Source organism: Diadema setosum, chromosome 12 (assembly GCF_964275005.1).
Source record: "Diadema setosum chromosome 12, eeDiaSeto1, whole genome shotgun sequence".
NCBI lineage: Eukaryota > Metazoa > Echinodermata > Echinoidea > Diadematoida > Diadematidae > Diadema > Diadema setosum.
Window position 1 is genome coordinate 16,597,385 of NC_092696.1, and position 25,456 is coordinate 16,622,840.

Consider the following 25,456-nt stretch of genomic DNA (forward strand, 5'->3'; position numbering starts at 1 on the left):
AGCGAGCGAAGCGAGCGAGCTTCAAAAATTTGACATTTTACAGTCCCCAAACTGCCGTTTGTAGCTATATTTTTCGCTTTGGAAATTAAGGGGGGCGCACCTCCTCACAATCACTGGCAGCAACATCAGGAGAATGGCATAGCGATTAAATGCGAGCGAGCGGAGCGAGCGAGCTTTAAAATTTTGACATTTTACAGTCTAAAAACTGCCGTTTGTAGCTATACTTTTTCGCTTTGGAAATTTAGGGGGCACACCGAGTGCAAATGCCGGCAATTACTGGCAGCAACATCAGGAGAATGGCATAGCGGTTAAATGCGAGCGAGCGGAGCGAGCGAGCTTGAAAATTTTGACATTTTACAGTCCAAAGACTGCCGTTTGTGGCTGTATTTTTTCGCTTTGGAAATTAAGGGGGCACACCGGGCGCAACTGCCGGCAATTACTGGCAGCAACATCAGAAGAATGGCATACTGATTAAATGCTAGCGAGCGAAGCGAGTGAGCTTGAAAATTTTGACATTTTCCATTCCGAAAAACTGTCGTTTGTAGTAGCTATATTTTCGCTTTGGAAATTAAGGGGGGCGCACCGGGTGCACCTGCTGTCAATCACTGGCAGCAACATCAGGAGAATGGCATAGCGGTTAAATGCGAGCGAGCGGAGCGAGCGAGCTTTAAAATCTTAACATTTTACACTCCAAAACTGCCGTTTATCCTTATCCTGTATAGCGGACCTTTTGCATGTTCATGATTGCAATACAACGATCTGGTGCATAGTTCTGGCGATATTTCGACAATTTTCCATTAAGAAAGTTCGAGATTTGTCCTCATCTCGGGAATTGCTTGGGGGATAAATGATTTGTCTGTCTAAACACTTCCTTTGGGGCTGGGCAAATGCCCCTTTGCCCCCCCCCCCCATAGATTCGACGTCCCTGATCTTCCCTTGGTATGCCCATAGATGTATCCTGACTGAGTCATCAGTCACTGTCGTTTCTCAGGAATGATTCACCAAATGGAGGGGATTCATGGCGATAAAGTTGTTGTTATTGTTTGTTTGTATGTTTTCGTACATATTTTGCAGATGGTCCCCAGTTACTCGCGTCATAGCATGTTTACATGTAGACCTATACTATTTGACGTTGTCAACGCCTGAGCCATACCTTACAGTGTATGTCGATGTTACTTTCTTCGCGAGCGAGCGAAGCGAGCGAGCGCTTGAGAAAATCATACATTTTCCTACAAGATAGAATACTGTTCAGCTCTGTTACTGTCCTGTCTGAAGGCCGGCGTACAAACGTCATGCAATATGCCAAAATTGATACAATCACATTTCTGCTTCCTCCATTTTTTCCCCTCAAAATTCAGGGGGGGATGATTGTACAGGCCATCCCCCCCTCCTCCATTTCAGGGGGGGATATATCCCCCCCCATCCCCCCCCCCCGGGATTTACGCCCATGCATCAATGTTCTTAACAGCATTTTTTGTGAATTTACCATTTGCAGCAGAAACAAAAACCCAGCTTTAGTGCTTCAAAATACAGCTGTAGTTCTAAAATGTAAGTTAGGGATAGAAACAACCGACGTACAAATGTTAACCAGTATAATCACTGTTAAGTCTTGTTGATTATATAAAATGTGAACAACAGTTTTAATAAATTGTTTCCAGAATAAACCGTCTACTGTTATGGTGTATTGAGAACTAGAAATGTCGCTATGGCGACTGAAGCCTCCGCCATAATGCATGATTCTCCCAATAGTTGTATAGTACAATGTCTTCACAATGTGTAATGACAGTTTCACATAACTGGCAAAATATTGATATGACAGGTTTGTCAGAAATGTCTTGAATGTTCACTTTCCTCAAACTGGGTCTGCTATAATTGTCTAAGAGTGCAGGTACACATATTTGGGGAATTGAGGATTTTTACTTGACTTCTGACCGACCCTGTTATATGTTTATGCATTTATTAATTTTCAAGGTATGAAGAAAGAGTGTAATTACAGTACAAAATAGATTTTATTTTTCATTTAAACCTGACCTTTGACCCTTAACCTTTGACCTTTGACCTTCTGGCTGGAAATTTCCCAGAGAATCTCCATCTCCATAATAAGTTTTAAAACTAATAATGCAAGCACTGCATATACTACGGTAGTATATGAGGGAAACAGTAAATTTTTGAGGAGTTGACCTTGACCTCTGACCCCTGACTATTGACCCATGACCCCTAAATTCCCTAGATAATCCCTGCCAGTCAGTACATGCATATGTACCAAGTTTCATGAAGATACATTGAACCATTTGCGAGAAAAGTGAAATTGTTTACATTTTCACCTAACGTTTGACCTTTTGACCTTTGACCTTATGACATGAAACTCTCTCTGGAGAATCTTTACGCAGTAGTACATGTCTACACTAAGTTTCAGTAAAATACCTTCGGGCATTGCATAGATATGGGGAAATAGCAACATTTTTAGCATTTGACCTTGACCTTTTGACCTTTGACCTCTTGCCAATGTCACTAAAATCTCCTCAACTAATTGCCCCATCATACATCATACTTGGACCAAGTTTGGTGAAAGCTGCTTCATCCAGTTTTGAGTTATCACATAAACAGATAAATTTTAGGATTTGACCTTAATCTTTGACCTTTGACCTCTGTCCGATTTCACTAAAAAACTAATCGTGTAATTGTCCCATCATACATCATCCTCGGACAAAGTTTGGTGAAATTTACTCGATCCAGTCTTGAGTTATCGCGTAAACGGATACAATTTCATGATTTAACCTTGACCTTTGACCTTTGACCTTTGGCTGATTTCACCCAAAATCTAATCAAATAATTGCCCCATCATACTTTATACTTGAACCAAGTTTGGTAAAATTCCAGTCAATATTTCTCAAGTTATTGCGTAAACGAATGCGGACGGACGTACGTACGGACGTACGTACAGACGTACGTACGACGTACGGACGGACGGACGGGCAACCCGAAAACATAATGCCTCCGGCACCACTTCGTGGCGGAGGCATAAAAATAGTGATATCTTCTTATATTTTACACTTTATCTATTGCAAAATTTGTATAAGGTAGGATGTTTTGTGATACAACTGTTACTGACCTACCGGTTACACAAATATGCATTAAATGTGATGACTCGAACGTTCTTTAAATCACTGCTCCCAATGGTAGACAATACCTTTAAACTGAATACCGTACATTGTGGAAGTTAAGCATTTACCTGTATATTTGCAAACATAGACTGTCATTGAATCTGTTTACATGTCACACTCAAGATCACAAATCAAAACTGCTAACGTCCAGTTTAATTTTCCAAGCACCGAACAATCCAGGATTGCTCTAAAATGGATGAAATATCTTTCTTTCCAGAGCAGACAAAGTTGTTATTGCTCATTATGTAATGCCATAAAATGCATTCTGAGATTGTAATAATTTTGTTTACTTATCACACTCAAGATATAAATCAAAACTGCTAATGTCTAGTTTAATTTGCATGCACCAAACAACCCAGGATTGCTCTATAAATTGATGGTCTATTGGAATATCACTCTATCTCGAACAGACACAGTTATTGCTTATCATAAGTGCAATACCATTGTTTTCTTTTTTTAGCATCCATATTTCAGTTTTTTCTTTCTCTAGCAATCAAATTAGAGAAAGAAAATTGCTGTGCTAAATAGATGACTGTAAAGCCTACATGTACATGGTAAATGTACAGTGTACATACTTTCAGGTTCTGGCATATTACATTGTATGAGAAACTGCCACTTTGTCACAAAGACATTTAGATGTCAAATACACTGAAAATGTGAAGTTTGTTTGACCATGATTGAAGAATACAGTACACACACCATTTACAGCCATATACCTGCCTACACACACACACACACACACACACACACACACACAATAGATGCATAAACTTTACACATTATGGGACAAGGGTACAAAAGCCAATATATTCCCAAACTATCATAGGCCTATATGCCTGCAGTTTCACACAGAAAATGTACACTTGTTACATTTGTACACTGTTGTGAAGTTGTACCATAACCAGTGTGCAAAAGCTAACAGGGAGAAAACTACATTGTAGTAAAGCTGCAATCTGATTACTAAATATTTGATGTGTCTTTTTTATTAGTAATTCAGTGCTAATTCAAACTTTGAAGGTAGATTTACACCCTTCGCTACTGTTTCATAATGAGATTTGAAAATATTCCCAATACAGTCTTGTGATTTTGTATAAAATAATATCAATGTATTTTTGCAAGACACTGTCTCGCCTTGCCTCTTCTATTACATTGTTTTGTGCATTGTTAATGTTGTACATGTATGTCAGTCTTCAGGGGCGGATCCAGGAATTCTATTAGGGGAGGGGCGCAGCTAATATTTCTAGTGCCACTTCCAGGTTTCATTTCTTTTTTTTTTTCTCTCACTCTTTTTTTTTTTTTTTTTTTAACGAAACGTAAAGGGGGGCGTGCACCAGTTGCGCCCCCCTCTAGATCCGCCACTGGTATTGTCTCTCTGTGGGCTTCCAGATTTATTTTTGTCTTTTATTTCTTCTTCACAGAGGCAAACATACAGGTGACTCCCATGAGAATAAAGTCCTTGGGCCTTTGGACCAGCAGTGTTCTCTAGTTGTATCGAAATTTTGTTATAGCCGAACAAATAATAATAGCATATCAAGATACACTGTACATGTTGTATATGATAACAGAATTGCCAGATAATGAAAGAAAACTGCTGGTCCCGAGGACTTTGATATATGAACGTCCAACAGGAGTGGGTAATACATGCATCACGATCATGTTGATATTGATCACTAACATCTGATATTATTATTGTTATCACCGTCATGATCATCAATTAAAACTGCAATATGTACTGATGGTCAATGCTTCTTGTCAAAATAGGTGTGGATACAAGTGGTTCTATTTATAGGACTTAAATTAGGCATGTAGTAAAGAGTACATGTACACTAGAAGACTATACAGGTTAATCCTGTTATAGCGAAGTCGCTTACAACGAATGACCGCTTACAAAGAAGCAATGCTAGCTGAAGTCCCGATTCTCTGTAAATACAACTGATTCGCATACAATGAAATTCGCTTATAACGAAGTATTTTATGTGATCCCAAGCGTTTCGTTATAACAGGATTCGACTGTAGTATTATCAGAAGTATTTCAAAATAGTCATGTTGCTTTTCTGTATACATTGGTATACACATAATTTCAAGGTATCTTTTAGATATGATTTTTTTTAAATACTTCTGTTCTGTAACGGCTCATTATTCTTGTCACAATGACCAAACGAGAGAGGCAAGAGATATTACCAGCCATCCAGAAGAAACAGATGAAATAGATGCATAAACAGTATCTTCAGGAAAAAGACTGATATTCAGGAACATGATCCATACATCTGAACCAAATAAAGTAGTAGACAAACTTAAATATGTGGTTCTTGCTAGAACAGAAGATCTGTTTTATCACCTCTGCCTGTAGCAGTATAACCAATGGTGACACTACAAGGGAACAAGTACTTCATTCAGGTAGGATTGTTGTTGTTTCACACTACTCTTCAGCAAGAACAGATCCTCCAACAGCAGGGTGATGTAAAAAAAAAAAAATCTCCACCCGTTATTAGGGTTCCAGTTTGGTCATTATATTGTATCACCCAAAAGAGATCACTTTCAAAACAATCAAGAAGTATTTTAAAAAATCATATCAAAAAGATACCTTGAAAACGTTTTTCAGTTGGGGAGGGGGGGGGGGGGGGCTGCGAGACCGGGGGGGGGGGGGTCAAGGTCATGGCAACCCCCCCCCCCCTTCTTTGGGGGGGGGGGGGTGTATTATGAGGGAGCGAAGCGACCGGGCCGAGCGAGCCGAGCGAAAAGAGGGGGAGGGTGTGTCCCCCTCCCAGGGTGAGAACTTTTTGCATTTTTAAGTTGTAAATGGCGCGGTTTGATGCGTGTTTTTGCGCGTCTTATGGACTTGAAACGGTCACACTGTCTTGTTTAATTAAGGTAGCAGGATATTTAGATGTGGATTATCATTGAATAACTTGCCTATAAAGACATTAGTGGGAGCATTTGAATAAACTTCTTGTATTAATTAATGAATTTCATGAACGCTGTCTCTTGTAAAGCAATCAAACAGAAAAGGCATGCACACGCGAGGGTGTACATAAGGGATATTTCTCCTTCCACACTGAGGTGATTTTACATTTTCAGACCTGAAATTCAGCGATCTGGTGCAAACTTTTGTTGCAATACTCGGAGTTTTTTCTAGTTCCCCCCCCCCCAAAAAAAAAAAAATAATGGAAACAATTAGGGCTTTTTTCAGGGAAGTGTTAATAGCAAAATCACGGGATTTAGCTATTATTCCGCATGTGCATCACCTGTGTGTATGTACAAAGTCTAGAGGAGGAGGGTGTGGGAAGGGGATGCCCCCTCCCACTCGACGGAGCTATTGAGTTTTTAAAACTGAAATAAAGAGATCTGAAGCACACTTTTTGTGGGAAAATTCGGAAATTGCCATTCCCCAAAGTATACTTAGTCTATAGAGGGGACCAATCAACGGGAGGGTGGCAAGACACCTGTCCCATATTCGAGGGAGGGTTTTTTTTTTTTCATTTTTAGAACTGAAATTCAACAATCTGGCGCACACTTCTGTTGGCATATCTGAAAATTTGTCAAATAGAGAAGTGCAAGTCTGCAGAAGGAGACATAGCAGGATGATGTGGGAGGGGATAAGCCCTATTCTCCCTCCTACATGAGGGAGATTCTGTATATTCTGATTGCAGTTAAACGTTTTTGTGTACACATTTTGTGGTACACGTATATGTTTGGAAAACTCGAAGTGTAGCCATAGTCTACTTGTTTGCACGGGAGGGGGGGGGGGGGGGATGGGGAGAAGGCGTGGGAGAGTGCTATCCTCACCCTCCCCGTACAGGGAGCTTTTGCCTTTTAAAATTGAAATTGAGATCTATATTTCGTATACGCATATTTGATGGAATATTTGGGAAAGTATTAAAAAAAAAATGATCGGGGGAACCGAGAGAGGAAAGGGTTGATTTAAAGGGGATACTCCCCTTGTACATGACGGAACTTTTGATTTTTTTTTTCGGAATGTAAGTGATAAGTCTTGTGCACTCAGAATTATTCAGAATCTTAAGGGGGCGACTGCCCCATCCCCCCCCCCCATCCCCCTCCCCCCGCTTTTGCTATGCTGGTGCTTAGACGGGAACTTTATGTAAGGGCGGAATCTTGGGATATTCATATTCATGGGTATTTTGATTTTTCCCCGATTTTTTCCTTTTTTTTCCTTTTTTTTTCACGAACCAAAAGTGTGTGTGTGTGGGGGGGGGGGGGGGGGGGAGGAAGGGCTGCAGTCCCCCCCCCCCCCGTTCCGCGGCCCCTGTAATACTACAGTCGAATCCTGTTACAACAAAATGCTTGGGATCACATCAAATACTTCGTTATAAACGAATCGCTGTGCTATAGGTTTGTATGTACAGAGAATCGGGACTTCAGCTAGCATTGCTTTGTTGTAAGCGGTCATTCGTTATAAGCGACTTCGTTATAACAGGTAACCTGTATTATTTTTATCAATGAATCTAAGCCTTACAGGCCTTAATCTTCATAAATTTGTTATGTTATGCACCTCCCTTGTCCAAAAAAAAGGGGAAAACTTAAATGATAAGTCAGGTCTTTGCGCGATTCTACGTAGTGTACATTACAGTATGTTTATATGGCGGCCATCTTGAAAAATGGCCGCCATTGTATTTTAAGACATCAAAACATAGTAATATCCTGAAACTCGAATCCAAGATGGCGCTGTGCGGTTAGGACGTGCCTGAGTGGTACGGAGGCATTAGGAGGAAATAAAATTGCAGCTCATTTCGCCTATTACAGTTTGAAAAGTCAAAATGACATCGAGAAAAAGGATCTTAGACCAAGGAGTCGTTACAATCTCCCATTATTTCAAGGAAAAGGAGGATTCTGACCCTAAGATGGATTTTAGCGACGCTACTACGGAGAAGGCTACGCAAGAGCACAGTGACAGTGATAATGCACACGGCTTAACTGACTCTGCAGTGCACACGGTAGTGAATCCACTTCACCGAGATCTGGAGGGAACCAGCCCGGGCGCGTCGGCGGAATCACCTCCACGCTCCTCGCTTGAGAAAAAACGACGAGTAGACGGGGAGAAGTCAACCACAGATGAACTACTCGCGCGCGACCCTTATCCACAAGATAGACGAAATGAACTCCAATCTCACATCCAGGTTGGACACAGCTCTTGGTAAGATTGAAACAAATGAGAAAGAAATCAGTAACTTGAAAGAGGAGCAAGAGTCGTGCCGTTTTGATATCAAACAGTTACAGGACCAAGTAAACAAGCAAGAAAAGGAGAATATGAAATTGAGAGAGCGTCTTGTTGACCTCACTGCGAGAGAGATGAGGAATACGGCTGTGTTTTGCGGGTTTCCCGAAGGTGCTGAAAACGCTGGGAAGTGTGAGCAATTGATCAAAGAATTTGCCAAGTCAAATATGCAAATGGAAGGTGAAGTGAGCATTGAAAGAGCTCATCGCACAGGCCGCATCAGGCCAAAACCCGGCCCTCCTCGCCCAGTTGTGGTAGCTTTCAGTAGATACACAACCAGACAAACAGTGATCAGCAGTGCCCGCAGATATTTGAAGGAGAGGCCTTTTCAGCACAACGGAAAGGATCACCAGATATTTGTCGATGAGATGCTGCCGGTGGAAGTGCGAGAAGCAGGAGGAAATTGCTGCCACTGAAACGAAAGCTGAAAGAGGAGGACCCAAAGCGAAAGGTGCACTTCAAATATCCGGCGCGATTGTTTTACAGGGAGACTGAGAGCGGAAAAGAAGTGGAGTACAAGCAGCACACCACAAGATAGAATGGATATTGGCAGTTTGCTTTTGCACAGTAGACAATGGTCAAACAAAATACGACATACTTTGAAAAGCTCTTGACATGACTGCCATAGCTCAGCAGTCAGCACCCTGTCATGCCAGCAGTATATTAACATTGATATCTCCGAAGACAAGATACACTATTCATGTGATTAAGTGGTAGGGAAAATTATTTGTTTTTGCCAACCTGAGGAAAAAATAACTGTGAAGATGCCCAGGGGCATTTGGATTCCTTGTGATCATGTTTTACTCGATTTCATGCAAATTGTATGTGTGTTTTTTTCATTGCCAATGTTTTGTTGTCTGTTTTGTCTTGATCATGGTGGGTCATAAGAATTTTCAAGGTTACCTACTTGTGAAATATGTATATGGATCTGAAGTTAATGACCCATAATGTTAATGGGTTAGGGGACTTTAAAGCCAGGAAAAAATACTTTTGTTTTTTATCCAAATTAAAAAAGGATATTATTTTATTACAGGAAACCCATTCGACTGATAAGGATGAAAGTTTATGGAAGAACCAATTAAGAGCCGATATTGTATTCAGTCATGGAACCTCCTCTAGTAGGGGAGTGTGTATCATATTTCGGAAAATCCCACATATAAAATTGACAGAGACAGTGAAAGATTCTGACGGGAGATTTTTGCTGGTTAAAATGGAAGTATATGGAAAAAAATTTATGATATGTAATGAATATGCACCAAATAATGAAAAAGACCACATGCATTTTTTTAAAGCTGTAGACTTGACTATACAAGAATATTATGATGCGGAACAGACAATATTAATAGGGGGAGATTTTAATTTTATTCAAAATTTGGCATTGGACCGAGAGGGCGGTAATATGAAGTCCACTTGGAAGCACTCTTGTGAAATAATAGAAAATATGAAAAACGTTTATCATGTAATAGATATCTGGAGAGACAAGAACCCGTTATTAAGACGATTTACTTGGAGACGCTCCAATCCTTGTGTTCAGTCAAGACTGGATTTCTGGTTAATCCATGAGTCTGTACAAAATATGGTGACAGATTGTGATATGGTCCCCTGTGTTTTGTCAGATCATGATTTTGTGAATTTACATCTGAGAATTAAAGAGTACACTGTGGGCCCATCTTATTGGAAGTTTAATAACAGCTTACTTAATGATGTCGAGTATGTTGAAAATTTAAAGGGACATTATGAGATGTGGGTAAATGAATGGGAAGATAAAAATGATAAAGGAAAATTATGGGATTGGTTAAAATTCAAAATACGAGAATTTACAATCACATTTTCTAAAAGGAAGAAAAATATAAAAGAAATTAGAAGAAAAGAATTAGAACAAGAATTGAAAATAATAAATGACATGGACCCGACAGAAATGAATGAGCAAAAATGGGAAAAGAAAGAGAAAATTGAACAGGAACTTAACTGCATGTACAACTATTTAGCAGAGGGGGCCATATTACGTTCAAGATGTACCTGGTACGAGAAAGGAGAGAAGAGTACAAAATATTTTTTATCATTGGAAAAGACACAAGCACAGAGTACAAACATAGATGTATTAGATACAGGTGAGGAACTTCTTGAACATCCCCATCATATACGAAATTTTGTGATGAAATTTTTTGGTAAACAGTTTGAAAATAGGGATACAGTGTCTGACAAAGTGAGTTATGATTATATAAAAAGTTCCTGCTTAAAACACCTCACGGAAGATGAAAAGGCCTCTTGTGAAGGTCTGATAACACATGAAGAGGCAAGGGAAGTCCTCCTTGGGATGTCAAAAAATAAAACACCTGGTAATGATGGCTTATCGGTGGAATTTTATGAGACATTTTGGTCTTTGATTTCTAAAGAACTAATAGGATCATTTAACCATGCTTTTGAAAAAGGAAGTATGTCCGTGTCACAGAGGCAAGGAATAATTAAATTGATTCCTAAATCCAATAAAGATAAGAGATTATTGGGTAATTGGCGACCAATCACCTTAATAAATGTGGATGCAAAGATACTTTCTAAATGTCTAGCGAAACGTATGTCCAAAATCATTGGTAATTTGATAAATCCTCAGCAAACAGCATTTATTAAGGGCAGATATATAGGTGAAGGTATAAGACTGATTTCAGATTTAATGTTTTATGCAGATGCCAACAATGTATCTGGAATTGTGTTAGCATTAGATCTTACCAAAGCATTTGATTCACTCAGTCATAGGTATTTACTACAGTGTTTAGAATGTCTTAATTTTGGTCCGTCAATGATACAATGGGTGAGAACATTGCATGCAGGTATAAATAGCTGTGTATTGATAAATGGCTTTACCACTGGTTATTTTGAAATTGGAAGGGGTGTTCGCCAAGGCGACCCCCTTGCCCCCCTTTTATTCATATTAGGGCTCGAGATATATTTAATGAGATTGTTAAATAATCCAAAAATCATTGGAATGGAGATGCTCGGAAAACAGATTAAATATACAGCTTACGCTGATGATATAACATGTTTTTGTAAGGATACAGAATCATTATCAGTATTATTAGAAAGCTTTCAAGAATTTTCTGATATATCAGGCCTTTGCCTCAACCGAAGCAAATCAGAAGGAATGTGGATAGGAAATGATAGACTATCGAAAGAAAAGCCACAGATGATAAAGTGGTCAGACAATGGTCTTAGAATTCTTGGAATTTGGTTTTCATATGACAAAAAAGAAGCAATCCGAAGAAACTTTGAAGATCGATTGGGTGAGATTAAGAGAACATTTTCTATATGGAAAAATCGTAATTTAACGTTAATTGGTAAAATTCAAATTTTGAAAATATTTATTATGTCTAAGATAATTTATTTGATGTCAAACATTGAAATTCCTCAAGATTTTGTGAAAGAAGTAGAGAAGTTAATGTTTTCCTTTTTATGGAATGGCCCAGATAAGATTTCAAGGTCAACTATGTATGCACAATATGCTGAGGGTGGTCTCAAATTCCCCAATTTACAATGTATGATTGATACGCAGTTAATTAAGTGGGTTAAAAGATATTATGGAAATCGTAACCATCAATGGGTGCTATTGGGAGATTATTTCTTAAAAAAGGCTTGGTGGAATTCTAGTGTTCCAAAGTAATTATTCCCTTGAAACTATTGATAAGAGGGGTATCCCTCCATTTTATGAGAATATTCTACGAATATGGTTAAAGACAAACATGCATGAGGATTTTATTGGTGATGAAAATAGCCAAGCAGACATCCTACAACATCCAGTATGGAATAACCAGAATATTTTGATTGATAAGCACTCAATATTCTGCGGACCGTTTTTTGAAGCAGGTTTATGTTATATATATCAAATATTTAATATTGATGGACGGCTCATTGATTTTGAATTTTGGTTAAGGAAAGGAGTGCCAAGCAAATATAATATGATGTATATGGCAATTGTATACTCTGTTAAAAAATACTCGAAATGTTCCTTCAATACACTCCTATTGGAGATGTTTTGGAAAGAAGAAGTGGCTCAAAAACAAAAGGATCTTATTATCTCACAGTTACAAGATGTGAAATCAAAACCAATATATGAGGAATTTTTAAAAGAGATTAAATCAAGACCTGTTTGGGAAACAGTTTTTGCTGGCAAGTATGGAATTCAACCAGAAGATTGGACACAAATATATATGTTGCCATTTACATGTACAATTGAAGTAAAATTGAGAGAATTTCAGTTCAAGTTGTCGCATAATATACTTTACACAAATGAAAGATTGTTTAAGATGAAAATATCAGAATCAGAGTTGTGTACGCTTTGTAAGTCATGTGCTGAGACCCCTGTACATTTGTTTTTTGATTGTAAAGCTGCCAAAGAATTACTTCAAAAATTTGTGGATGAAATTGGTACGATCTTTCATGTCAAATTAGAGGATTGTACAAGAATTAGAGTAATGTTTGGATTCATCAAAGACTGGAAAGGGCCCCACAGGAATTTATTGAATCACTTAATATTGTTATACAAAAGGTACATATATATTCAGAGATGTAAAGATACAGGTGTGAAATTTCATGGATTGACAGCATTTATTGTTAACATCCGACATATAGAATCCAACATTGCAAAACGAACAAACAAACTAAATTTTCATTATAAGAAATGGTCCCCTGTAGAACATATTTTTTAGGTCATTGTAGAAGAACATACAGTCGACTCTCGCTATAAAGAATATCCATATGGCAGAACCCCGACGTGATGGGGTAGTTTTTTTGGAGGGCCCAGGGTTTGAAAATTTTCCTATTCAGAGGTATTTGTGCCCTGGATATGGCAAGATTTCAAAAGTGACAAGATCACGATGGTTTCGCTGGGCCCAAGGAGTTTATTGTAACGAAAGCTGACTGTATCTTTACGATATTGTTCAATTGTTGAAGAGTTTGATACCCATCTTTTGTTGTTGTTGTTGTTGGTAATTTGTTAAACAAAACATGATTTGTGACATGATTTTGTATGTTATGTTGTATAATGAAGAGGAAATAAATAAATTTGTAAAAAAAAAAAAAAAAGAATATCCTGGAACTAACCTCAGATTTGAATTCTCCATCCCTAAAAAACATTCAATGCCCATTTTTGATGTACTAGGGGGTTAAAAGAAAGTAAATAGCATTTTCAAGATGGCCGCCGGCAGCCATTTTGGATTTCCGCGTATATCTCAAATTGCTCAATGCTGACAGAGCTCCAGCATGTGGATTGTTAAAAGAGAAGGTCTTAACAGTATCAATTAAAAAAAAAAAACTTTAACATTCCAATGCAACCTTACCCCCCATGGGTGCCGGACTATAGGACATTTACACGGACTTTACGAACTCATACCTCCCAGAATGTCTTTTTGCTTAAATGCACCTGGTTTTTTTGAAAATCTAAATTTCAAGCTTGCTCTATATACCTCAATTTGTAGAGTTTTGTGAAAATTTTACATCGGTACATTTTGAGTTGAGAATTAGGTGTCATTTCTCACTCATTAATGCAATCAGCTCTACGACAACACGCAATTTTACAATGACGGCGCGCTGTACCAACTGTGAGCCTGAAGGCCATTTTGAGAGAGTAATTTTTCTGCCATACCTGTTGTATTTGTAAAATGCACCTGCCTAGTAAATTGCAGCAAATACTCACGTGTATTCATACTGAGTTTCGAGGAATTTCGTGAAACTTCGCCATCGGTACCTTTTCAATATTCATAAACCATGTCAGTTTGGCCCCGAGTGAATAACCCACCAATATGTTCATACACTAAAGCAATTGTGCGTCCCTGCGTGCTTCTCACATGAATACGCTACGCTGATTGGCTAAATGTCATTGGCCTTACGAGGTCGCATCGGTCAACGCGTGATCGTGACGTAGCGCGTATATACATTTGTGACGTGAGAATAGGTGCTCGCGTCTTTATTACTATTTGGATTTCATTACTTCGCTCAACGTAGCATTTGCGGCGCGTGATTGCATCATGCATCATGTATTATTCTTTAACGCTCAACGCACTGTGATTGGTGGTATGCAAATGACAGATGTACGTCATAGCTCATTATCTATTTGTCACCGTTCGCGTGTAGACTTTTTGTAATGGATTTTTTATTAAAAAAAAGAACATTTATTCTTCATTAAACATCATAAAAACATGTTATAAACACCGAATTAAGTCAATAAACATATCTTTTCAATCAATTGAAAGATCACAATTCTTATAATGTCATTTAACGATGTAGTGCATACTTTTGGTGGTATTTGGACAATTTTTCCATTAAAAAAATCGAGATTTTTCCTCATCTCGGGAATTATTGGGGAAGGACAAATGATTCGTCTGCTCCAAACATTTCCATGGAGGCGGGGCAATATTATGTCCCTTTGCCCCCTGTAGGATCGACGCCCCTGATCATCTCTGTGTATGCCAATAGATGTATCCAGACTGAGACAGCATTGTTTCCTCAAGTTTGACCCCCACCACCATTTTCTTTTTCGTATGTAATATGTATTGCTCCAGAGTGGAGCTCGCGTCATAGCAGGTATACAGTCATGTAGATCTGAATTATTTTACGCTTTCGACGTCTGAACCATGTTTTAAGTCGATATTACTGCATGTATTTTTGCCAGCGAGCGCTCGAGAGAATTATACAAATCCTAAAAGAAAGAGATTCAGTACTGTTAAGCTCTGTTTGAGCGGGGAGGGAGGGGATGGATGTAGTCACTTTACACATAAAGTAAAGACACAATCTATGTTTTTTTTTCATGTTCAAACCAACTTCTCACATGAAGTGACTACGTCTTCATTGGCGCGCAAGTACCTGGTTCCCTATCATTATGTTATTTATTATCAATAGCTATTCAACAAGTTGGGGGTTGAGGGTAAAAAGAGGGGGAGGGGGAATGTGAGGTCGCATCAATAACAGTGACACGATGGATGAAATTTAAAAGACAGTTCAAACCTATAAACGGAGAAGAGTGGCTTGCCCTCGGCTGAAAACGGGAATTTCCCATCAACAACTAGTCACTGCGGTCTTTCAACCGTTACGCCCATGCAAGCACAGTGCACTACGAGATATCACTGCAATGTTAAAACTAACCATCAAAATACACAATCTGCAGTATATTGCATTAAGTTCCTCCATACAGCTGCAACATGTTCATCCTCAAAGAAAGGTAGTCCAAATGCGTATTTTTAGTTAACAATGTCACAACCCTTTGATCCTCTGGAGTCTGTTCTGTAAACGGTGAGCTGCTGACACAAATGCCCTATTTCCCCATGATCTTTTAGTTTCAGGGATGAGAAGACAAGAGGCTTTAGAGGAGCGCAGTCCAGATCGAGATGGTTTATTCAGGCTGAGCAGAAATGAGATGTATCGAGTTGAAGAGAACTTTAAGGCCCGGTATGTCATGAGGAAGACCTCGCAGGCGAGCCGTTCTTTAACAGTCCCAGTCCTTTCTAACTTAGCAGACTGTGAAACGTACGAAATTGATGGATAAAGAGTACGACATGCGCGTTTGGGTAGAAGATAATTCTCCTCATGTCAGTTGAGAAAACTCGAACCGTCCTATGTATAGTAGCTGCATTCAGTTACACTTAATAGACTTGGGGGATGGGTGCAGAATCCTTCACTGTTTTTTTTTTTTGTGTGTGTGTGTTTGCTTGTTTGTTTGTTTTTTCCCCAAGCGATCATTCCCAAACCGATAAAAAAAATGCTCCTTGACCTTTGACTTATTGAGAGTAGAGTCTTGCTGATATTGTCTTGGTAGATATAGGTTAGAGAATCGAAATGTCGAATGTTTCCATGCAATCTTGCCTACATGTTCCGCATCTGTTTTCTTTTTCTATCGTTGATTTTTTTTTCAATGATAGTGAATTGCCCTATTTTGTCTGCACTCACAATTTCCTTTTATTTGTTTATTGTCGTGAAATTATAACTTGTGTTTGTGTGACTATTAACGTGTTTTAATGGGTACGTAAACTCAGTGTATCGTTTCGAGCCGTTATCTGTATGTGAGAGTGATGTGCATGTGTTTATCTTTCTATAATGACCGTGTGCATTGGTAACTGTGATATTCATTTCATATTCATTAGAGTAATTATAACATTTTTTTTTTCTTTCTCGTTTTGTATAAGAACCTGTATTTTGATAAGTGTATTTCATTATTGCTTGTTACCATTGAAACATTGCATATTAAGCGTATGTTATAATTATCATTTTAAAATGTAATGCATTATAAAAAATAGCCTTTGGGCTACTCATTTTGCATGTTCAACTTCAAATTCAACTTCAAATTTATTTCATATTTCCATTTCTCAATGATGAGATTACAAAATTATTGACAACAAAACAAGAATACAATATATCACAGGGACATTGTAACACTGGTTGATACATTAAATACGGAATTAAGCAATATCTCGAAATGGTTTAGAAGTAATAAGCTTTCATTGAATATTGATAAGACATGTTTTATACACTTTCATACGTTGCAATCCCAACCCACCCTTCCTCAAAGTATTTTTATTGATGATATAAACATTGCTGAGAAACATTCAACCAAGTTCCTAGGAGTGACCCTAGATAGCAATCTATCTTGGAATACTCATGTTCAGAATATTACAACAGCAATATCTAAAGCAACTGGTGTTTTAAGAAGAATAAAATATTTAATTAATGATCAAACTTTAATTATGTTATACAATACTTTATTCTTACCATATGTAATGTACTGTAATATTGTATGGGGCAACAGTAGCAAAACAAAATTGAATACAATTTTTCTTCTCCAGAAAAAGGCTCTTCGTATATGCACACATTCAAATTTTTTGGCTCACACTGATCCCATATTTTATCGCCTAAAAACTTTGAAAGCCCATGATATACATCTATACCTAACTGCCATATTTATGTATAAACACACTCGAAATTTATTACCATTTTTTCATAATACCCTAGTAACCAATGACCATATTCATTTATACCCTACTCGTCGTTCCCATGATTTTCATTTAAGTAATCCGAAGCTTTTACTTGCTCAAAAGTCAATTAGATATCAAGGTCCGGATACATGGAACACTCTTCCTGAGGAGTTGAAACAGTGTGCCTCCTTGTTTTCATTTAAAGCAAACTTAAAGAAGTATATTTTATTACAGTATACTTCAAATACGAACTAAAAACAAACAAATTATACAATTAATGTTGGTCTCCCGATAGCAATAACGCATATCGTCCACTCTTTCAGTAAACCAATTTTATTATTCTAAATTCCAGCCTATCTGCCATTGTGCACCTTCAAGCACCTGCACACACATTCACCACCACCACCATCACACACTAGAGTTTATTTTCCCCTGCTACTTTCGCAGCAGAATTTATATCGTTACGAATCTAGTACGTCCTTATCTTTTCCTCGGGCCGGCCATCTTTTCAAGCAATGCTTATAATAGCGGCCCTCTGCATAATCGTTTCTTAACTAACTAACTAACTATATATATATATATATATATATATATATATATATGTATATATATACAATCATGTCTTTTGATTGTAGAAGAAAAAGAAAAGAAAATATACTGGACACAAATGTACATGGTCATATCGTGTGAAAATGTCACTAGTAAGTATAAGAAATATGATGGGGCCTACGTAAAAGCTTTAAAGCTTGTAAAACTGTAGGTTCCCGAGTTCATAGGCATATAATTTTACACGGAGAACGGATATGTTTGTCTTGACCAACTAAAATTACACCAGTACAAAAAATCGATGAGTAATACATTAATGAACCACATAGATATCGCACAAACCAGATTGCATACAAATCTCGCAGTGTTTGAAAAACAAAAATGCTATATTATTAAAAGATGTATCGGTACCATGAAATAACTTGAATAACTTGGTGCTTCGGACAAGGACAAAAGACTGGGAGCATAAAAAGGTTGCTAAAAGCTTGGTAGTGTGTATCCACTAAGTAATAACTGTTTTAATTTGCGTTTGAAGGTGAATAAAGATAAGGAAGAAGTGATATCTGGAGGGAGATCATTCCAATATCTGGGTCCAGTAAATATAATTGTTTTCTTTGCAAAAAATAGTGCGAGTACGGGGAAGGTGATAGGCGTCACTCTGGCGAGTGGGATAACAGTGGATAGAGCGATTTCTTTTGAACATGTGGATAAAAACAGATGGTAATTCATTAGTTGTTAGTTTATACATGAAAATTCCGAGATTGTAATAAAATAGGTCTGAAATTTTCAGAATTCTGTTTTGATGGAAAAAACAATTGGTATGAGCAAAATATCCGGAGTGGTTTATGATTCGTATTGCACGCTTTTGAATACGGAGAAGGGAATCTAGTAATGAGTGAACTGCATTTCCCCACGCCAAAATTCCATAAGTAAGGTGTGGAGATATTGAACAAGAATATATACTCTGCAAAATATGAACAGGAAAGAAATGTTTGAGCTTATTCAAAATTCCAACATTTCTAGACAAAATTTTACTTACGAAATTAACATGAGTTTTCCAGGATAATTCTTGGTCAATCCAAAGCCCTAAAAACTTTGTGTTATTAACCTGCTTTAAACATAAATAATTTATTTTGATATCATATGGAACAGCATTCAAAGAATTACTGAATACCATATAATGAGTTTTTTCTATGTTCAAGGATAATTTGTTCGCATAAATCCAGGATTGCACGGACCTGAGCTCAGTATTCATCATATTTATTAATGCATCAGGGTCTCGGTGTGAAAAAAACAAGCTTGTGTCATCGGCAAAACAAATGAATGACAAAATTTGCGATGATTTTGGAAGATCGTTTATGTATAAGATAAATAAGAGTGGGCCCAAGAGGGAGCCCTGCGGGACTCCACATGAAATAGGCTTTAATTGCGAATCATGGCTATTGATATTAACAAATTGCTTTCTTTCTGTTAAATAACTCTAAGGGGGTCCCGCGGATTCCATAGTGACATAACTTATAAAACAAGGTTTCGTGATCTATCGTGTCGAATTAAAAAGCTTTAGAAAAATCAAGAAAAACTCCAATTGTATGTTCAAAACTATCTATAGCATGAGCTACCTTGTCTATAAAAGTAAGTAAAGCATGGGTTGTGTTGTAATGTTTTCTAAAACCAAACTGAGAATCCGACAGAGTGTTATGATTTGTGAGAAATTTTAATAATCGTGTGTAAACCACCCTTTCAAGAATTTTAGAAATTGAAGTCAACAAAGAAATTGGTCGGTAATTATTCACCAAATCTTCCTGTCCCTTCTTAAAGATAGGGACAACTTTTGCCACCTTCATCTTATTGGGGACTTTGCCATTAAGTAAGGATTGATTGAAAATGTATGTAAGAGGAGTAATGATTTCGCTTAAAACATTTTTTAAAAGAAAATTTGTGATTCCATCATATCCTGAACTTTTTTTTATCGTTCAAATTCTTAATAATATCTATAATTTCTTCTTCAGCAATAGGTTCAAAAAATATTGATTGAGAATTCCTATCACCTAAGTATCTTTAGAATTCAGTTGATGATTTCGGGATTTTACTGGCAAGATGTGGACCAAGAGTTGCAAAATAATCATTGAAAGATTCCGCCATAATGACCGGGTCGTTAATCTGGCGGCCGTCCACTGAAATATGTTATTTTTATGTTTGAGCGCCTCATTAATCACCTTCCACGTACTCTTCACATCAGATTTATATTTAAGAAACTGCCGGGAAAAATAATTTCGCTTGGCTATACGTATTATGGATGTCAATATATTCCGATAACGAACATATCTTAATTTGTTTAAATGGGATGGATCTTTACGATACTTATGAAAAAATTTATTCTTGCGGTTAATGGACCTGAGAAGAGATTTTGTAACCCATGGTTGTCGTGGTACTTTTTTTTATAATTAGAATGGTGAGGTCTTCGGAGAGGAACACAAGAATCATAATTAGCAATTAAAATATTCATGAAATTTTCAAAGGCTAAATCAATGTCGCTTTGACTGTATACGGTGGACCAATCCTCTGAACTTAATTTCTCCGTAAGTTTATTAAGGTTGGATTCAGACATTATACGAATACCTGGGTTGTGGGTGTGAGAAACATTAGCAGTCATAAAACTGGACACAAGGGCGTAAATTGGGAAGTGATCAGTGACGTCAGAAACTGCTATGCCAGATGTGATATCAGAAAATGAGTCATTTACAAAAATGTTGTCAATAAGAGTAGATACATCATCAGTTATTCGAGTCGGTTTTCTTGTAAGGGGAATAAATGATTTCGACAACATATAAGGTTAAGAAAATCTGCGCATAAGGGATTATCACTGTAATTAAGGAGATTGATATTAAAATCACCCATGACAAAACATTACTGTCAAAATAAGTGTTCGAGATAAGGCCGCAGAATAACTCTAAAAATTCAGCAGGGTTTGAGCTTGGGGGTCGATAAATCTCCCCAATTATAATATTGCCTTTGTTTGGAGTTTTGACCTCGATAAATACACTCTGAAATGTATCTGACATCACGCTGTATTTTTCTAAGAAGACACAGTGTAAATTCTGTGATACATAAAATCCGACTCCCCCACCTTTCTTCCATGTTCTATTATTTGTTATGAGTTTAAAACCGTCTATAGTATGTTTTTCAATAAACCGTTACCAATTCAAATCAATTCAGTAGCACATTTGTAAAATTAAGAGTAAAGGGTATAATATCGCGCCCCGGGGCATTAGGTATACAATCGTGTATTCAAGCGAAAAGTGTATGTATGACACATGCATTAGCATGGAATGAGAGGAATATACTGTCATCAGACTCCTTGTGTCCGTATAATCACGTATGTAAATCTATAATCATGTATTCCAGTATAACCTTTTGTCAGGGCCCTCTCGCTGTATGGTGATGGGCGAATGGGAGCGAACGAAGAGGGAGTAATCTCCCCTCCCCTCCCCCATACATTAATTGTAGCAAAGCCAAAAAAAAAAAAAAACAAAACAAAAAAAAGCCTAATTAGGATTAAGGCGCCGCGTTCATCAAGTCATGTGATACGAGCGCCCTCTGGCGGTCTGGCCTTACATTCCAACAATCGACTGTTGCCCCGGTGCACATCGCCCAACGACATTATTATGTGCACAGATTGATTTCCGTAAAGTTTCGAAGAAACAATTACCATCTTTATCTTCTTCTTACACGGATTACCTCTACGCGATGTCCAGCAGTACGGAGTTATCAAACATGTCAAAGGTACGTCGGTTTGTTTTTATTGCGACAACATGAAGTCTGGCTCATTTATTCTATGGAAGCTTCACTAAAAAAAAAAACAAAAAAAAAAAACAAACGGTATTTGATACAATCATATTCTCCCCGCTCATAACGTTAAGATAACAAATGAAGAGTTTGTTTGCAAAAACCGATAAGTCCATATTTGCCAAATGGAGATATTTGCTATTAAAGGTCGAGAAAAATAAAAATAAAAATAAGGAAAATTTTGTTTCTTTTGACCATAACTTCAAAAATGTACCTTATGTAGTGACCAATATATCATTTAAAAGGTATTATTATTATCATTATTTATTTTTTTTTTTTTTTTTGGGGGGGGGGTTGTTCATTTTCCATCTGAAAAGATGGCTGGATAGCCCATATTCAGCTACGTTAAGCTGGTCTTCCATGGGGTCCAGTTGGATGTGAGGTGGGACCACTTCACCGGGTTAAACACCCTGCTCTTTGCGATGAATGAATGAAGCGGGATCTTTTACGTGCATGAGTTGTTGCTCTCTCATACACGGGACCTCCATTTTATGTCCTATCCGAGGGACAGAGTGTTTTTCCTCTTGCTAGAGGGGACGGTATGTTTACACACAACATTGCTCAGTCCAGACTCGGGTTCGAACCCGGGCTGCGTGATCGTGAGGCAGACGCGCTACCGACTGAGCCAACTCACCGCCCTTGTTCTTTATGACAGAAACCGTACTTCAAAATCTTCAAAAATGGACTTATCGGTTTTTGCGAACAAACTCTTCAAATGTTTATGGTCAATGATTGTTACTTTTATTCAGTCTCTATTTTCTTCCTTCAACTGCATCTTGCCATTCTTTGTCTTTGTGCTTTTGAAATTTGTATTCAATTTGTGTCTGATTGAATGCGGACATAAATCAAATCAAATCAAATCAAAAAATAATGTGGCAAGAAGTATTTCACGGTTATAACCTTTTCGAAAGCCTTGGAGAAGCCTGAAAAAAAAAATACCCACAGTGTTTAAAAAATATATCAAGTGCATGCGTGACTCTCACAACAAAGTTAAGTAGTTCGTGTGTAGTAATATGATTTTCTCTAAAACCAAATTGAGAATTTGAAAATAATACTACTCTTAAGCAATTTAATAGCATGCAGGCCATACGGATGCAAACGATTAAAAAAAGTAGAAATTGACGTTAACAAAGATATGGGACGATAATTATTAATATCATCCTTCTTCCCTTTTAATAAACAGGAATCACTTTTGCAATCTTCATATCATTTTGTGATAATTATCAATTCCATCACAACCTGGGTTTTCCCCTTCTTTCTAATCACACATAATCTAAATAAATCTTTGATTAAGTGTCCCGTCAAAAATTTAGTTTGGGCATTGGGTACATAAAAAAAAAAAAAAAAAATCACTAAATATTTCACTATAGATTGGGTTACAGCTCGTTATTCCGAAGGTTCGTTATTCCGAATGCTCTTTATTCCTAAGATTCGTTATTCCGAAGGTTAATTGTTCCGAATTTCATTTTCGGATTAACCGATCTTTGGAATAACGAACGTTCGGAATATATAACGCCACAAATTTTGGGATTAACGAACCCCTTTTCATTTTCGGATTAACGAACCTCTAGGTATAGGAAATTTGCGTGTTTCGGATTAACGACCCTTCGGAACAACGAACCTTCGGAATAGCGAACCTTCGGAATAACGAACAGCACCCATAGATTGAGGGATCTTCTGTGACAGATTTCTTTTTTCAATTTGAAGAAAAAGATAATGAAAGATTTCAGCTACACCACCAGGGGCATTACAATTATTTTTCTAGAATATCAGAAATAGTGTTAAGTGCGTTCATGGCTTTTTAATATCTTCCATACTTTTTATATCATTTTTATTATTTGTTAACTGATTCACACAATAACTTATCTTTTGTATGTGCAAATTTTTTATGAAAGTGACTTTTCGAAAGACACATATTTCTGCTTCGCATTTTCAGTGGGATTACATCTTTATCTATGAAACAAATTATATGATCCCTATTAATCGACCGTAAAGGAAATTCAATTCTAGTCGGAAGTTTTGGGACTCCTTTATACTTGTTCTTCTTATTACACAATGGAATATGGTTATCGATTTCAGAGGTTACAATAACTTTACAAAACAATCATAACGCAAATGAATATCATCACTGTTATATCCATAAAACCAATTAGCTTCTTACATTATTACCAGTGATGTTCATTATAGCTTGGGCTGGAATACAGAATATAGCCAAATGAAAAAAAAAAATCATCTGCTGCCATTCATGTATAAGATTGTGAATGACATGGCCCCCGAATATATGCAAGATATGTTTATGACAAGTCACTGCCCTACTCTCTCGGTAATCAAAACGATCAACAGCTACCACAGTCTAAAACAAATTATTGTTATAGAGATCTTTCACATACAGAGCTGCAGAAGCTGATGTTAACATAACTGATGATTGACGACAACTTTCCTCTTTTCCCGTATTTAAGTTCAATCTAAACAGAACCGAAATTCCTTCCACATGAATTTTAAAGTCTTGTTATGACATGCTCCAATCATGTGAATAATTATGTGATATGGCATATGCAGTATAACCACAATGTTGTAATACATATTGTACCGTTCCATGCGTGATTGTGTTATATTTGTATGTTAGTATCAGTCCCTGTATGTGTGAAATTCTTGCCACTAGGGCCCCATGCAAGGAAGTGGCAGTCGTTGTCACTACTGACAATGGGCTATCCTCACAATCTTTTTTTTTTTTCATGTCTTTTTATTATGTGAAACATTTTGCTTATGGTATGGAATACGTTAATTTATTAGTTTTTGTATACGGAAATAAAAAAAAAAACAGAAAGAGAAAAAAAACACGAAAACAATATATAAATTTCAAAAGAACTTACTAACAGTGAATATCTAAATAAAATTACCATTCGGCACAAATTTATGTTGTGTTCATGCTTCGAAAGGAGAAAATGTAAGACTTTTGCACAAGCCACAACGGGGAATGCATCAGGAACAAAAAGAAACCATACGATGTCTGCAGTAATGCAAACACTTCGGATGAATTCGGGAAAATTTGGCCAAGGTTTTACAGAGCTTATAACAAAACATATCTAAAAGCAGCAGACGTGATGTTACAGCTATTAAAACACAAATCCTAAGTGCATTCATCGTTACTAAAGAAGAGGTTAAATCTTGATACTTCAAATTACCCTAATTGTGATATTCTTTGAAAAAGAAAGAGCACAGAACGTTACTTCACCAGTGCTGAGCCAAGAAATCATCACTAGAAAGGCATATTTAAGATTTTAGAATGCAAGGGCCATTGCCTTTTTGAGTTTGAAAAGCCCGTCCAACAATGGTGAATGTACAATGCGTGTAAACGAACAGCAAACCACCCGGCGCGGTCCCAGTGCGGCTTAATGCATAACTCAAAACAGTAGCACGTCCGAGTGAATGCTGACAAGAACATACGTTTGCCGAAGCGTCGGCGCGGGCAAATGCATGAGAGATATGGAATTTTCCTTGGTGAAAACTTGTCATTACCATTGATGTATCCCTGGATCATTCAAATGAATGGAAAAGCACTCGAGTCGCTTTGCATTGGTATAGTATTTATCCCGGCTAAAAATCAATAAAACGCTCACCAAGGAAACAGAGGGGAATTACCCCTCTTTTAAATACTGGTTAGTGGTAAGGTTAGAGTAAAAATTAGGGTTAGGGTTAGGTTTAGGGTTATC

General features: G+C 37.4%; 1 pseudogene; it reads left to right on the forward strand.

Annotated features, from left to right (window-relative positions):
- Positions 1-7,939: 7,939 nt before the first annotated feature.
- Positions 7,940-8,935, forward strand: LOC140236210 (uncharacterized; annotated as a pseudogene).
- The last annotated feature ends 16,521 nt before the right edge of the window (positions 8,936-25,456 follow it).